Raw genomic sequence first — 12490 nt, 5'->3', positions numbered from 1 at the left:
GATTAGAAACTGAAAATTTTTCATCACAAGCCCTTAACAGATGATGGGAAAAAAATCAGTCCTGGAGCTGCCAGCATCTCTCCAGATAACCAAACTCTGCTGTTTCTTCCAGGAGTAACTGAGGAGGTTGGCCATTCAGGCAAATGGTCAACAAACATTTTTCACTTAGACACAAGGCCTGATTTGGTCCTAACAAAACATCTTAGTAACTTAGGGGAAAGGATCTTCATCATCAGAGATCACTACCTAATTTAAGGTTTGGTTTGCATTCCCAAATTACACAGAGATGATAGTAATTTCAGCTGTCACTAACTACCTTAGTCAAAGCACATCTAGTCTTCAGTAGTCATTCAGGTTCCCAGTGTGGTCAATGGAAAGAAGAAGAGGTACTCTGTGCAATTTATCATCTTTGATAGCTTTTTACCATAAGACAGTGTGATTGCACTTGAAGGATACTTCCTTATCTCACCATTAACTGCAGATACACAGACGAGCAACCCAAATAAGAGGTAAGAAGGAACAGAGCACACACAAAAATCCCTTGGTCAGACATGAGGCTCATCAAGGAAAATGTGGAATGCAATGCCTTCCCAAAACAGCACTTGATGTTAGGTTGTTTTTAATGGGAAGCAAGCAGCTACCTGAAAAGGTCTATGAACAGAAGGAGAGTAAAAGGCTGGGACTATCATGTCTCATCTGACAGCAGGGATATGACAACCTAAGGGTGATTAAACCCAACACGCTTTCAGAGCTTATAAGCGACTTATGCACCGAGTTTGAGCCAACTGCTGATATGAATATTCACGATACAAAGTTGGATGCGAAAAGGTGAAGATTACCTTCAGCAAGAAATCTCAGTATCTTCCTCTGAAGTTAAAAGATTTCAATCTCCACTTTTTGTAAGCTGAGATTCAAGAAAGGGCTCCCTATAGGTAGGTAAAACAACTACATGGATATATTCATTAGTCTACATGCCACTTTCCAGCAGCAAAAGAAATGCCACTGCACAGCAAATAACATGAAAAGCATGGTCATTCCTACTAGTCAGCTGAAGGTAAAGACCTCCAAGTTTGTCTTACAATAACGAACACCTTTTATAATTCAATATGCAATCAATAATCAATACAAGTATTTCAGTCCAGATACTGGTAGTTCAGCTACAGCATACAAAACTAATTAGCAACCATTTTATGTAAAGACAAATACATCCTTCAAAAGTTGTGATTGTAGTGAAAAGGCAGAATTGCTCAGTATAAAGAAATACCCTGCAACAACCTTTTAAAAGATCTGTTAAGTCACTGAAGGAAAACTGGCCTTGCAAAAGTTTTGCACCAACAGAATTGGTTTTGTACAAAAGTAATGGAAGAAGTCCTTCCATATCAGTGTCAGAGTTCTGCAAGTCTAAGCCAAGCACTCTGAGTTATTGTCAATTCAGACTTTAAATACCTTCTCTTCAAATATTTCTAACGTATTTCTTCAACACAGTGAGACCTTACTGGCTTGAAATTTTATGTAAATAGTCCCATAATTTAAGAGAAAAAAAATACTTTCTACTTCCCTACATTTACAGATTTTAAAATAGAGTAATGAAGAATATCAACAAATTCCCCTGCAATCCATCAGTCCTCATATCCAGATATTGCCTCTTAGTTGCACCTAATATGTTCAGATACGACACAGCTGTGCTAGAGACGAACTCAATTATGCAGAAAGCAGACTGCTGCAAACCCAAAGAATGCAGTCATTGTGTATCACGTTTACTATCATGTGAATCATGACATTATGCAAAATTTTTTTATATTATTTTTTCTGGAATTTTATTAGGGTCTCCCCTTTTTTAATGGCTACTATTTGAACGTAGGGCTATTAGCACTTCCAAGACTCTGGCTTAGGGCCAAAATAAGACCTTTGCATGCACATCATCCTTAAGCAAATTGATAGAAAAGTTAAACACCACAGCTTTTACAGCTGCATTTTGGAGAAGGCTTGAGAAAGAGGCAAAGTGAAGAAACTGATGTGGGCATGTTTACAGTGCTGTAAAATTGATTTCATCATCTTCGGAACTACTAGATTATTTATTTATTTAAGGGATAAAAGTAACATATAGAAAGCCTATGAAGTTCATTCAGCTCTTTCATTTTAATGCTTATACGTCAACACAGCAGTCTTTCACCTTAGACCTGTTTGGACATCTGTTCGATGGATGAACTGCTAGGGATACTCAAAGCCAGTATCTGCTGCACAGGCAATTTCCCTACTCACTGAAAGACTCCGTCATGCCCTGTCTCACTTCTTGCAGAATTTCCTGCTATAATTTAAATCCTAAAGGTTTCTCTTAGACAAAAAGCGATCTCTGAAGACTGCCTAAGTGCTATTCCATGGACATAGAGAGGGCAAGCCGTAATGAAGCCTTACAGACACAGCAGGTAATGCAACCTTGGGCAGAGCACAAACTTAATTTCATGTTAGCCAGATTGGCTTCAAGTTCCTCTGTGTTACTTGAAGTGTTGCAATTAAGTACTGCTCTAAGCTATGCTAATTAGGCTGTAAGCAAATGCTCATTTGTAACTTGTATGCAGTGTAACGCAGAACTCAATGTTCACTGGTAGCAAAGGGAAATCACACTGAAGGTACATTTGCACAAATATAGCTGGCAGCCTCCCGATTTTCCCCTTCTTATTAATATCCTAGAAAATATTAAGAAATGTGTCACACTGTAAAAATTGTTAGAAACAGATATTCTTTATCCCTGAGCTGAATATGGTGCTCTTTTGCCTCCCCAGCTGACAAGCACTTCACTTCACTTGGAATGACAGCCTCTCTCTGCAGGAGATGAAAGACCTGGGATTTAGATTACCTTTTTCATCTGTGCAGACATTTAAAAAAAACCCCAAAAAACAAAAAACCTCCAACCCAATGCCAAAAAAATAACCAAAATCCCCAACAGACTAGGATGCAAATCATGATGGACAAGTATCAAAGATGCGATATAACATCTTTTCTTATCAAAGAAAAGCAAAAAGCATAAACCAAAACTTTCAGCAAAAATATTGACTGGGTCCACATTCACAAGTAAAACCCAGCCTTGGCATCTCTCATGAAGATGACAAAAAGGGTTCTCAAATATATTTAGGACCTTTTAAATGCTGCAAATGGAATAGCATTAGCTTCAAGCATAGCAAGGACATTTTTCAGCAACACATTATTTGAGGATGCTCATTTGACAAGGTTGTAACACAAGCAAGTCTCAGACTCACTTGGATGAGCTTTACAAAGCTTTGCCAAGCTAGTTTGTTAAAGAAAAAAGTTCAAAGGTTAGCTGTGGAAAAAAATACATAGAACAAACCAGCATATAACACAGAAAAAAATTTGAAGAATATAAAATACATGGTTTTATTTGCATGATTGTATGTTGCTATTCCTGTAACATTAGCTTTTTTTCCTTTGCCTCATGAAGGGGAGGGTGACCTTTATATATTTAAAATCTATTTCTTTTCAAGCTGTTCCATAAATCCATTATAAGGTGTGTGACAGCATTGTAAGTAATCTTTTGATCTTCTCCTACATACAATCATATATATATATATATATATACACACACACGCACTTCAAACATTTAAATGTAACACTAGTTTGGAATTTGGGAGAACTTAGTAAAAGGCATTCATAAACTGAAGCACAACAAGTATTTTTCAATGCTAAAACTGTGCAACTGATACCTGATGCTTATCAAAGATCCCATCTATAGCTTGTTTGACATAACTGAGCACTTGGTGAACGGGAATTGCTCAAAACTATGAACTGTAAAGCTATTTATAACATCTAGAAATACTGTGGTTGGCTTGCTTACAGTGGATTTTATTAAGCATCGGGGAAAGTAAGTGTGATCAGCAACAATATGACAAGCAAGTTACTTCAGAGTAATTAGCTGCTCTTAAAGTTTGCAGGCAGGGACATGCTCAAAAGTGACTCACAAAAGCCCAAGGGCAAACTGTCTGTAAAGTTAAATCCAGGTGTTTTACTATTAGGACAGTGATGTTTAGCTTAGAATACTCCTTTCCATAATGTTTTGCACCTCATTTTTTTTCAGCATTTTTTTTTAAGCAATGTTTGTTCCTTATGAACGGCTTCTTCTTATTCTAATTACCTATTCTGACAAGGATGGTAGGCAACTCTCATTGTTAAAGGTGAATGTAAAAGGCGAGAGGAGGAACACGTGCAAGGTCACCACACAGTGAGGCAGCCAACCTTCCTTGGTGACTGTCGGGCACAGACATCACTCCCAGCACTCAAAGCTGTTTCTTCACACTCATGCCCTCTGTGGCTCCTGAGAACAACTCAGCGAGCCCAGTGCCTCCTGCGACAGCACAGGACACTTGGCAAGCTTGAGGCTATGGGTAGGGATGATGTTCCTAGATGTCTGGATGGACAGTGCACACCATAAACTCTGTGTGTGTGCAGGGTAAAGCAGTGTCCTCATGGGCCGTATCTAAATAACCCCAAAAAACAGAGTAGTTCCTCACTCTGTCCAGACGAGAGCTAGGCAGATGAAGGGGTGGCTGGCAAGATATGGATGCTTTAAAGTAGCATCTGTTTAGTAAGAAAGAGAAGCAGCTTTTAAAGGTCTCTCCCACTTTCATTCTCTTCCCCCATAAAAACTTACAGAACAGTGTTTGTTTTGCTGCTAATGAAATTTCACTGGTAATAAGTCTGCTGTGACAAAGTTGCTTTATCCACATTCCCCAGAAACATCCCAGGCTCAACATGGGATCTTGCATCCAAACTCCTAGCTTATAATCAATCAATTTTGCTATTCATTTCTCCCTCAGCAATACCAGAAAAACCACACACTCCAGGCATGAAGCACAATGAAGGTATTTCTAACTCTTTTGCTTCCTGAAATGCAGCAGGAGAAACCGGCTCCAGTAACCCTGGCAGCAGCAGGGTCTGCCACTGGAGAGAATAAGCAATCCTAACGCCAACAGAGAAACATGACGTGTAGCTTTTATGAATCAATGGTGGCTTGCCTTTTAACAAGTACAGATTAAACTCACTTTTATGTAAGTTTTGTAAATCATTATCAGATTACAGTGAAGCTGAAGCAAAGATTGAAGGTACTTAGATTAATTAAACAAAATCACTTTTTAGTACAGTAATTCTGCACTCCCATTAGGAAGAAGAATAATATAATAAGAATTTGATAGCAATAGGAGACTATAAATCAAGAGCACAGAGAATTGAAACTCATCCCACAATGATTTAATTAACTCAGTGGTATTTTTCTAATAAAAAAATGCTATTAAATTCCAACTAACATTCCCTTCTGTTTAGGACATGGAACAAAACTGTATCTGCAAGCTTTGCAGCAATGCAAAAACATCCCATTACCAAAACAATGAACTCCAAGTTCATTCCTCCCCCTGCGTCCACACACAAACACCACCTAAGTGAAGATGGACATTTCAAACAGATTTTCACTTTCATTGTGGGCACAGATCACTGTCCAGGAAACTACAAGTCCAAAGAAGCCTTTACCTGCTGTGAATGAATAGCATTACTTCTGATACTTAAGCAACGACTGTGCTGATGGTTTGGAAATGAACGAACTAAACACCGGCTTTGCCTTCCATCCCTAAAAGTAGATGCCAGCAAGCAAGCAAAAACTTGGGTGTCTTCCCAGTCCTGCACTACATACGTCCAGAGTATCCACCAGGGCATCATTGGCAGCTCAGCCACAGGTGCCAGCACAGCTCTGTAAGGGTGCCACGACTCACTTCAGGAAGGACCTTGTGGTCAGCTCACCTACCAGCTGCTGCCAACATCGTGCCACAAGGTCATGCAGAATACACAACAGAGACACTTAACTATGAATTGGTGCTTTCTTTCATCTAGGTAGCAGATGTCCAAAAAGGTTTCTACTCAAAAGGTCTAAAGTTGACCTGAACTCACACCTCGAGTCCAGACAGCACAGACATCAAGGAGAGCTGAGACTCAGCATAGCTATTCCTACTATGTTGAGTGACTCCTCAAAGGCTGTCAGCATAAAGTTATGACATCTCAACCATTCATTTATGGTATAATTACAGTCACTCAATATAGTTCTGGGATTTTTTTTTTTATTCCCTACTGCACTTATGTTTACACCCAAATGCATTCCTGCCTGCCTCACTAGGCACAGAGGGAATTAGAATTCCTCTCACGGTATGTTTTCCCATTTTTCACCGTACTCTCAGCCTGATAGCTTCTCAGTTCTGTCAATTCCTGATCAAAGCATAGAACAGCTAAGTTATATTCTCACTGTGCCATTAATAAAATATAGCAAGAGTAATGTTGTGCAACAAGAATGTGCACGGGCACATGCAACGGAGATGCACACACAAAAATCTAGTGTGAACACACTAATGAATTTACTGCAGCACATGCTACAGACTTCTCAGTATTACTTTTGTGCAACAGCTTCTTAAAACAACTGCAAACATGACTGTGTGCCTGCAGACCCAGTGGGGGTACCAGCACATGTGAAGCAGGGCAGGTTTGGGTCAGGTTGGTCCCATCCTGCAGTGTGTGCCAGACCTCCTTTGGATGGACAATGCATTCCCCTGCGTGCTGCTGCTGGTCCTGACCACATAACCTTCCTCCCAGCACACTCCTACTGCCAGAGCATCGCTTCCGGGTAGGGAGCCAAAACGCTCCCGGGAGCTGGGCCAGGTTTATGTCATTAAAAACAAAAAAATCCCAACAAATAATATACTCTTGGGTTTGAGCGTGAGATGCCCTTAATATTTCCAGTAATTCAAGTTGGGACTGTAACTACTGTTCTGGCACTTTCCAAAAGCAAGAACAAAGAGACTCATTTCTTTCTACCACAAAGCTTCTCACTGTAACAGGCGTGAGGAAGGAGGAACAGCAGCTTTGACTCTGTGCTGATCTCAGTCTCCAGCAGGCCACATGGGGCTCCAGCTGGAGAGCCTGCAGACCCACTGGGTGACCAGCGCTAATGGCACTGAGGACTGCCAGTCTTTAGCTTAGTCCAGCAGACTCGTTAGTCTTCAGTTATTCATCACTCTTCTTCAGTAACGAGTACGTGAGACTTTCAGAACCAAATGAGCTCACCCTCCACACCAATTTCTTCAGGACTAAGAGGACAACATGTTCTCATGACACAGGAGTCAAGATGAGAAGTCATGCAATGTCTTTCCTACACTGCCCATCAAATTTAGCTCGTTTAATTCAGGAAAGTGTTATTTTTCCAAATGAGAGAGGGGCGCCCAGGGAAGTGCAAGGCCTGCTTTCATGCAGTTATATCACAGCTGTGCAGCAGAGGCTTGCTCTTTCCCCATTTTTTCCAAACACAATTGCAACCTACTTTAAAAAAGGCATCTGAGTTAAATATGCTGAAGAGCAATTTATGTATGATTTATTTAATTAGCTTAAGAGCCTTGCTTCAAAGAAAGATTTGAGAGAAACAACATAATGTGTCATGGCAAATACCCATGAAAACCCATATTTTAAAGTTAGGCCAAAGGGAATGCTTGGACCTGGACCCAAGGAAATGTCCAGATTATAACCTGCTACAGATTTGGTTTATTTAGAGAAAGTAATGTCCTGTTGACTCATTCTGATGTCATCATTTATTTTCAAAATGTCTTGTTGCTAAAGATTATTCCACCACAGGATCAAGTAACAAAATCTGCTGTCACACATGCAAAATCCAACTTGGTACATAATGCTTGCATTATACAGAAGTTTGTATTTTTATACAGCTTCTCTTTTGTAAATCAACATCCTTGTCTTCCAAAGAGCTAATAAAAAAGTTTTATGGGAAGAAAAATAAAAAAAATGTGCATCATAACATGCAATTAGAACAATTAAAACTAAGAAGTCTGTTTACAGGAGTTCCCTTGAAGGGTAACTAAATCTGGAAAAAAGAATGACATTAGTTCATACCCATTTGTGAATTTAATTTGCTAGAAAAGAGTAAATAATTTTGGTACATCGAACTGCTTTTTGGAAGTTTGCCTGGGCTGTATAGAGGGGGGATGTGAGAAATTTGCCCTATTTTTACAGTTGAAAGCTTCATTGACTCACACAAGGATATTAAGCCTAATATCCTGTGGCACTGCAGTGACCTACATGTAATTATTGCATGCTTTTTCCAAAATATTTGTACACAACCAGAAATTATAACCTAAGTTACCAACCAGTTCTTAGTTTATACCAGCAACACAAAGATGGACTTCAGTTGGAAGTAACATAGCTGTCTGATGTTTTTAGCAATCTTTTGGACAAATGTTTGGTTTTGGCTTGGTGCAGTTTTCTGGTTTCCATTTTTCTTAAACAAATATATTTATCCTGGTAAGTAAACAATGTTTTAAAAACTTTCAGCTGTCCCTTCTCTCAGCCCGCAACCACTGTCCCCCTCAGATGTGGGGTGACCTTTTGCTTGTAGGTGTGCATGAGCCGTACATACAAAGATGTGGGGAATAGGGAAACGAAGAATAATATCAAATGGTCTTGCAGTGCTGCATGGTGTCACCCAGAACATGTCCTTTCTGCTCTCACCTTTTCTTGCCCTTCCTAAGCATGGAAAGTGGGAGCGCTTGCATGCTCTCAAGAGGTCTGCTGAAGTTTTGGGCTCTTTGGGGAGGGGCAGATGGGTGGTACTTGCAGGACTTGCAGAGAGGCACATGATGAAGAGAGGAATGCTTGGGCATGCACTGATCAGGTGGCTCCTCTCCTGTCAGGTGTCACCCTCCTCCTGTCCAAGCTCACAGACAACACTGCTCTCAACTTAAGAGCTCTTTGTCAGTTACCACTTGAATGGTCATGCGTTCCTCCAAATATAAGACATCTGCACTGCCTCACTCACCACACCAGTACCTGAAGTAGCTACTGGCTCAAACAGCACAGGTAGTTGGTACTTTTCATCCAGGTACTCAGGTGCTTTCATCCAGCTGGTTGGCTACATTACTAAAGTTCAGCAGTGCCAATTTTTACAGATCCATGTGCTGTTCACTATCAACAGGTCAACATCCAACATTTTTCACTGCAAAGCTTAGCTCACAGTGGCCTGTTTCCACCTGCAGACCTGTAATAAAGGATCATATTGCTGAACTCCAAAGAAGCATGTATCCTTTAATTACAAGTAATTTCTTAATGTCTACCACTAGATGTGTTTAGTCACAAAACTGTATTAGCGCAGACACTGCCACTGTGGAGGTTGTTCAGTGCAAGATAGCCTTTGAAAGGTAACCCAAAGGTTCACAGTTATTTCTTTTCTAAGTCTTTTACTACTAAATTATGTTTCAATTTTTCAACCTATGTGTGCTCAAAAAAAAATTACCTACAAGATCTTTAAATTTAAGGTTTTTTTTCTAAAACAGAGAAGATTATCCAGAGTTTAAAACAAAACAAAACAAAATAAAAAAACAACAAAAAAACCAAACAAAAAACAACTCCCCCCAAAAAAACCCAAACCAAACCAAACCAAACCAAAAAAAACCCAACAAACAAAAAACTCCCAAAAAACAAACCAAACCCAAATCTGGAATGATTTCAATAAATTTAACATTCCAGTTTTACCTCCCAGATTGCTGCTCCTGTTAAATGACGATCCCATTTGTCTACATGTGTTTTTAGTTTTGTGCTAATATAGAAGACCCGTTATTTCTCACTGTTCTCTGTCTTCTGGGGAGCAGCTACAGTATGCTGCTGCAGCCATCAGCTTTAAAAGCAGTATTCAGTGCCTGACTGGCAGTAGAGCCAGAGGTGGCATCTTGCTTCCTGCTGTGGTGAAATTAGTACCATTACCCCACAGATCTCATAAAAAATACTTTAAAAAATGAAATTATTCCTGATATGCACAATTTTTTGACTAAAATAAAAAAATGCTTCATCATCATGAGATAACAAAAAAAAATACCACAAAAAGGTAAGAAAGGCTTGTTACAGTTATTTTTCATTGCTTTACTGCTTTTACCTTTAAAGCAATGCTGTGAACCCCTTGTTAAAAAAAAGCAGTGGCAACTGCATGAAAAAACAAGGTAAAGACTCAGAAGCAACAAGAAATTTATATCTCAGGCTCCAGCTGCATGAATAAAATTTTGCATATGGGAAAAGACAATATCCATTTTTCAGCTGAAAATATAATTTAAGCTTTATGACCTAAAAGCTCCTTTATTCACTCTTTCATTCACACATGCATCCTTTTCTTATAGGGAACAACATACTGGGAAAAAGTTTTAGTAAAAATTGAACAGAACTGGCATTTCTTTATGCTAAGGCTTGACAATATGACATGAGACTCTTCTGTGTTTAACAAGACTGGATCTTTAAATTCCTCTTGCATAACCACTATTAGGTTTTATCATTGCAGAGCTGTATTTTACTGTTATTAAAAATAAGACTGAGGTGTTCCATGAGGAACAATATTAACAACGCTGCATTTCTTATGAAGTTGTATCAGACATCCCAGCTTTCCAGTGACCCCCCACTGTTTCACATGGTCAGCAAACAAAATATCCACTCCTTTCTGAAATCCCCTAACGCTACATTAACCTGTGTCCCTACATTAACAAGTGCCCTACATAGGAGCTGACCAACGACAACACTTCCTCCACGCCATGAGTGTGTTGTGATGCCCTGTGTGATCAGAGCTGCAGCACTGCTGGCCAGAACTGCTATTTGCTTATTTACCTTCAGATGCACAAAAGGAATCACTTTTCACTAACACCTCATATATCCCATGTAATTAGAATGGCTCATTCCACCCTCCAAATTTAATCTTTGTTTATAATCTACAAGCAGAGAACCTGAAATTAAGCATCTTGATATTGAACCTTGGTTTGCATTCAATATTGTATTTATATTTTTCTTAAAGCACAACTTATTTTCACTAACTGCCAGCTATTAAAACATGCTCTTGCAGTCCTTTAACTAACTAACTTTAAGTTCATCACTCATTTTTTTAAACAGTAGTTTATTTTGAATCTATGGACGTTATCTAAGCCAGAGCATGTCCTAAAATAATTTACTCAAATTCCTAAACTTTACATTTTTTCAATGGGGTGAAGTTGGAGACATGTATAACATTTTTTAAGTTACTGATTTTTTTACTCATGATGTTTAGCAGACTCCACTGAAGGGAACTAGAACTGGGTTAAACACAAATTACAAGGAGGTTGATCAGATAGATTATTTTGTTATCCAACAACGCTCCATGTTTAAAATTGAGGTATAAAAATAAGTTTCCTTCCTTCCCAAAAAACTGAACCTACTCTTCTTTACTTTTGTCCATCAATACTTTAAAACCAGGGAGGGTTTCAGTTCTGTTCCTCTATCCCTTTATTAAAGGGAGGGAAATAATTCATTAGAGAGGGAAAGAACACTTTTCTGTCATTCCCTCACCCTGAGCCAGTGTTTCTCATCTGCCTCCAATGAGTTGACAAGCTGAAATGAATGGTATATCTGCATCTACAAAAGAAGCTTCTATTGCCCAACATGTTCTACCTTCTCAACTTGTACCCTGAAAGCTTTTACCACTATGATGGATTGTCTTTGATTAAAAAATTTAGCTGCAATCATATTTACACAATATAAACTCTCATTTTAGGCTTTTAAAACATTTGTCAAAATTTTACATTTTAAAATTAGGTAGATTAATTTTTTAAAAAATTATAAAGTAAAATTTAGGAAAAAATCTTTTATTCTGTATTCACAGCCATCTCCTCACATACATTAAAAGATTGATTACTTTTATATTTATCTGCTGTTAAACCACTAGTTTCTAAATTCCATCAAAAACTGACTCTTAGATCATTGAGGATTCCTTAAGACTTTACAAAGCACTGTTTAGGGTGCCTTGGTTAATTTTAATAAAACATACAGCTAAAAGGCAAAGGAATCCCTGAACCCAGGAAATATTTGGAGAGGTAAACATAGGTTCATCAGCAACTACAGTATGTTTCAGAAAGACAGCTATGCTGCTGTCCTGTTGGCAAGTGCTAGGAGGCAGAATTGCCCTTGGTTTTGTCTCCCGAGAGTCAGATCAACACCGCCTTGGCAAAACACCCTCTCTGCTTAGGTCTCTGACAGGGCCCTGTGCTAAATTCCCAAGAGGATGACTCGATTTTTTCCCAGTGCATTATTTGGTTATTTGCCTGTCTTGTATTTGTAAGAAATACAGTAAAACCAATGAAGATGCACTGTGTCTTTCAAGACAGCAGGCGGCTGTTCATGGCAATGTAACGCAATACAGAACATGCAAGGGCAAACATTAGGGTCTACTCCTTGTAGCTGAACTGTCCACCCAAACCATTTATCTGTCAGAACAGATGTAGGAGCTAATTACAAACTAACTGGACAGTGACGCAAAACTTCTTAATATTTTTAGGTACATGAGCACAGAACTACTGTAAGCCAATGGTCCATAAGAGTAACCTATCCTTTCATTCCCATGCAAGTCAACACAGTTTACTATATAAAGGTTTTT

At 38.9% G+C, this 12490-nt stretch overlaps 1 protein-coding gene across 6 annotated transcripts in view; it reads right to left on the bottom strand.

Moving 5' to 3' along the window:
- Nucleotides 1-12490, bottom strand: part of GRB10 (growth factor receptor bound protein 10) — a 145138-nt gene that overhangs the window by 40580 nt on the left and 92068 nt on the right. The gene's annotated exons all lie outside the window — the stretch shown is intronic.

This window comes from Pseudopipra pipra, chromosome 1 (assembly GCF_036250125.1).
Source record: "Pseudopipra pipra isolate bDixPip1 chromosome 1, bDixPip1.hap1, whole genome shotgun sequence".
Taxonomy (NCBI): Eukaryota; Metazoa; Chordata; class Aves; order Passeriformes; family Pipridae; genus Pseudopipra; species Pseudopipra pipra.
The sequence above is the reverse complement of the archived record's forward strand: the minus strand, read 5'-3'. Positions and strand labels throughout refer to the sequence as shown.